Consider the following 5,000-nt stretch of genomic DNA (forward strand, 5'->3'; position numbering starts at 1 on the left):
GTGTGTGTGTGTGTGTATATATATATATATATATATATGTATATATATATATATATATATATATATATATATAGACAGACAGATATATATATATATATATATATGTATATATTGACAGACAGATAGATAGATAGATATAGATATATATATACACATGTGTGTGATGGTATAATCAGTCTGTGTAAGTATTTTTATTGTGTTTCTTTTTAATTTGTTTACGGCTGTTACCTTGCCCGATATAATTCAAAATCGATCAATCATTTCAGTAACGTTTTCTCTCTCTCTCTCTCTCTCTCCTTGACCTGTGGTACTATCTTCCCTTATCATTCTCTCCGTCAGTCTGGTCCCTGTCACATCGTCCACCTCTCTCTCTCATTCTCCTCCTCTTGCTGCTGCTTCCTGTTTCTTAAAAAATCTGTCATCATCATTATCCTCTCTTCTTCCTTCTCCCCTCACTCTCCGCCGGTGTCCTCTCTCCTCTCCCTCACTTCTTCTTCCCTCATTATCAGTCTCGCTGCCCCTCCCTCCTCTCTCTCTCTCTCTCTCTCTCTCTCTCTCTCTCTCTCTCTCTCCATCCTCCATTAGCATCATTCTGTTTGAAGGAGGATGATGGAGAAGAGAGAAGAAAGGGAGGAGGAGGAGGAGGAGGAGGAGGAGGAGGAGGAGGAGGAAGATGAATGTGAAAGAGAGAGAGAGAGAGTCGTGTATTTGTCATCCCATTTCCTCTCCCTCCACACACTCTCTCTCTCTCTCTCTCTCTCTCTCTCTCTCTCTCTCAAACCTGCTGTCCCACTCACTCTTTCAGTTTCCGGTCTGCAGCACTTCCCCTCTGCACCCTCTCACCTCTCGCTCACTCTCTCACTTTCCCTGTCTCTCACTCTCTCACGCCTAATAATGAGACCCATATCCATCTCGGCAACAATCTCTCTCTCTCCGTCATAAACACACACAAACACTCTCACATTTTCTCTCTCAATCCATTACAAACAAAAAAACGTACATTGTCTATCTATCTATATCTATCCATCACAAACACACGTGCATTCTCTCTCTCTCTCTCTCTCTCTCTCTCTCTCTCAAACTGTACTTGCAAGCGGATATTTAACTTAACGCTTGTGGCTTTTCTGCTTGAGAGAGAGAGAGAGAGAGAGAGAGAGAGAGAGAGAATTTCTGAGGTAAGCTTCTTAACAAGAGGTAAAAAAAAAAAAAAAACACAAAGAAAACACCAAGACGAAGATGAAGAAAATGTCAAGAAAATATTTAAGTGAAGAAATACGTAAGTGGAAGGTCCCTAACACCTCTTCCTTAGCGATTTATTTTTGCTTTTTACACTGTCCTCTTCTGTGTTACTCCTCCTCATCGTCCTCCTCTTCCTCCTCCCTTTCCCCTCTCTCTTCCGCATAAATAACGTACAAAACCATAACAGCCAGATTATAAAAAAAAATAAATAAATCGGTAAGGAAGAGGTGTTTGGGAAGAAGGGCCTTCGTAGTGGAGGAAATATTAATTTCTTCCACATCACTTCCTCGTGACTAGCATCATATTAAGCTATACTACATCCTATCCATGGCACTTCTTCTTGACTAGGATCCTATCAGGCTCTACATCCTATCCATAGCACTTCTTCGTGACTAGCATCATATTCAAGTGTTCCTGTATTGGTACGGCTCAGGATTCAAGACGGAGAGATGGAAAGTTTAGGCCAAGTGAGAGTGAGAGGAGTACAGGAGTAATATTTCTCAGCGAATTATCTTTATGGATGGGATATTTGGCGATTGAGAATTGGATAATATTTTTGTGGAGGAGGGTAATAGGTGAATATTTGCAAGTACTATGAAAAAAATACCTAATCTGTTTATACTGTATACACATACATATATTCATGCATACATAAATACATACACATACATACTTACACTTCTTTACATACATACCTGGTACATACATGCATACATACAGACGTACACAAACACATTCATGCATACATACATACACCTATTTATTTATTTATGCTTCTCTACCTCTATGCATGTATTTTTGCACGTTTCTATCTATCTATCTATCTATCAGTCCATGCGTCTATCCTTGTATGTCAACTAATTTTCTATCTATTTCAATCAGACCATGTATCTATCTATCTATCAACCAATCTATCTATACATCAGTCAGTCCAAATATCTATCCTTATATCTATCTATCTGTCAGTCTATCTATCTATCGCTGTATTTATCACCTAATCTGCATATCAATCAATCCATCTACCTATCCTTGTAACTATCACCCTAGTTATCTGTCTATCCATACATCTATCTGTCTATCTATCACCCAATCTATCCATCTATTCATGCATTTATCATTTCATCTATCACCAAATCTATCTATCTATCCCTGCATCTATCCTTGTATCTATCTATCCATCTATCTATCCCCCCTTCCCATTACCAGAGCAATAAACTTTCAGGTGTGTTTACAAATAATCCAGTCACGTGCTCCAATGTTTACAAAATATCGCACCTGTAAACACACACACACAACAATACCACCGGCCTCGCAGCAACACAGATATGCCAGGTGTGTGTGTGTGTGTGTGTAAACATATGTATATGTGCCTGTGTGTATGTACGTATGTGTGAGAATATATGTATGTATATATGCATGTATATATGTAAATATTTGTATGTAGGTGTGTGTGTGTGTATGTATGTATGTATGTATGTATGTGCTGTATATATGCATGTATGTAAATATATGTATGTAGGTATGTATGTATGTATGTATGTGTAAATGTATGTATGTGTGTATATGAATGTACGTACGTGTGTGTGTACTCATCTCATCTACCTGACCCCTGACCACCTCTTTCTTCCTCTTACTCATCCATTAACGTATTTCAATCACCTACTCATTCACCCTCTTCGTTTTATGTGTTTAAATGTGAGCGCAGATTCAACACTCCGTTCCCTAAATCCCAGCCGTCCTTGTCACGTCACCACTTCGGAGCTAGTGCCCACCGTCCATACTGAATACACGCTTGGGAAGGTCTGTAGAGTCTGTTTCACCGGGACTCAACTGGTTAAACTGTTCCTTACACACGTTTGGGTTTGATCTCGCGTCCTTTTAAGCGGCGGACCATTTTCCTAACCATTTGACCACAATCCATACTGTTTTCCACGCCCCCTCCCTCCCCCTTCCCTTCACTCTCCTCTCCTCTCCTTTCCTCCAGTCTCCTATCCTTCCCTCCGCAATTCTCCTTTTCTTCACACTCCTCTCCATCTCTCCACCTCCCCATCCTTCCCTCCACTACCATCTCCCTCTCCCCTCCCCACTCCCCCCCCAGCCACTCAGCATATTGGCCTGGGACGGGAACAGCTCCACACTCCATTCGTCCGCTGTTCACTTCGTCCACCTCTATACAGGTCTGCCAGAGTTCGAGCAGCATGGAAAGCCGCCATTAGGTGACCAAGACCGACGCATGCAAGCAAATTGGAGACTTTATAACCAAACCAAACGAAATGAAATTTGTTACGAGCAAGGGTGAAGCCATCGCGAGTCTCTCGTCCAGTAGTGGCATATTCTCACATATGAGCGGCCCAGCCCGGCCCGGCCCGACCGTAACGCTTTTGAGAAGCTGATACCTCAGCAACCACAGGGCCGATTACTGAGTGGTTTGCACCATATGACAGCCCAATTCTTTAAGATTTGTTTTTGACAGGTGTCATCATACCCCGGCGGTGCACGTGGCACGTGACACGCGCCAAGTGCAGCATGTCGAAAATCTTCAAAAGAGGGCCACAGGCCAGACAGTTTGTTGTAAAGGCATGAGACTTGGTGGGCAGACAGCCATCAATATACTCCAGGCGTCCTCGGGGTGTAAGGCCACATTTCAATGCTTTCGGACTTAAATGGCCTCGCTTGTACCTCGCAGACAAAAGCGTTTTACTGGTAGGCTAAGATTGTTTTCGTTCGCTATTCACTATATCATTACTGTTAATTTATATCAACCTTCAATTTGGTAAAGGATTAATAAAATAATAAATAAATACATCTCTTCGGTAATTCATTTTTGTTTGTTTTTTCTTTCTCTTTCTCCCAACTCCCTCCAATCCCTCTTCTCTCGAGAGAGAGAGAGAAAGGAGTGAAAAAGTTAAGAAGGATCGGTAGGGAGAGGGAGGGGTGGTCGGAGGGTGAGAGCAAGAGACAAGAAAAGGAGAAGGCGAGAGGGTGAGGAAGAAAGAGAAAGAGGGAGGGTGAGGGAAGGAAGAGAGAGTGGGGGTGAGAAGGAACGAAGGAAGGAAGGAGGCTATATGGGGGAGGAGGGAAGGGTGAACGATGGAGAGGGAGGAGGGAAGTAGGGAGGGAGGGGGGAGCGATGGAGAGGAAGGAGGGAGTGATGGAGAGGGAGGAAGGGAAGGAATGAAGGGGAAGGAGGGGGAGGGGGAGGGGAAGGAGCGGTAATCAGCTTTGAGGAACACCGGGCGAGCAAGTTTTAACGCCCGGCAAAACATCAGGAGAGGCAGGCGAAGGGAGGGGAGGGGAGGGGAGGGGAGGGAAAGGAGGAGGGGAGGGGAGGGGAGGGGAGGGGGAGGAGGGAAGGGAAAATAAAAAGAAAGAAGGACGGGAAGAGAGATGCCGAGGGAGGGAAAATGAGGAGTGAAACGAGAGTAAGATGGAGGAAGGAAGAGAAGTATAAGAAGGAAGGGAAGGAGACAGGAAGAAAGGAAAGGAGAGAGAGAGAGAGAGAGAGAGAGAGAGAGAAAGAGAGAGAGAGAGAGAATATATACGTAAAATGAACTGTGTGTACATGCATGGACGTAAGCAGCACAGTTTATACGTACACAAACATGTATTTGTGTAAGCCGCTTATACTTTAACATATTACAACACACACACACACAATCCAACTACACTACAAATATCTATCTATCTATCTATTTACCTACCTCTTTCTATCTATAAACCATCTTTTTAATGTAGTGAGAAGAGATACAAGATGCCAAATA

General features: G+C 43.0%; 1 protein-coding gene across 1 annotated transcript in view; it reads right to left on the reverse strand.

Annotated features, from left to right (window-relative positions):
- Nucleotides 1-5,000, reverse strand: part of LOC145414678 (uncharacterized) — a 200,080-nt gene that overhangs the window by 33,306 nt on the left and 161,774 nt on the right. The window lies entirely within an intron of this gene.

This window comes from Coenobita brevimanus, chromosome 100 (genome assembly GCF_032717465.1).
Source record: "Coenobita brevimanus isolate Jiangsu-jjx chromosome 100, ASM3271746v2, whole genome shotgun sequence".
In the NCBI taxonomy this organism is placed as follows: Eukaryota; Metazoa; Arthropoda; class Malacostraca; order Decapoda; family Coenobitidae; genus Coenobita; species Coenobita brevimanus.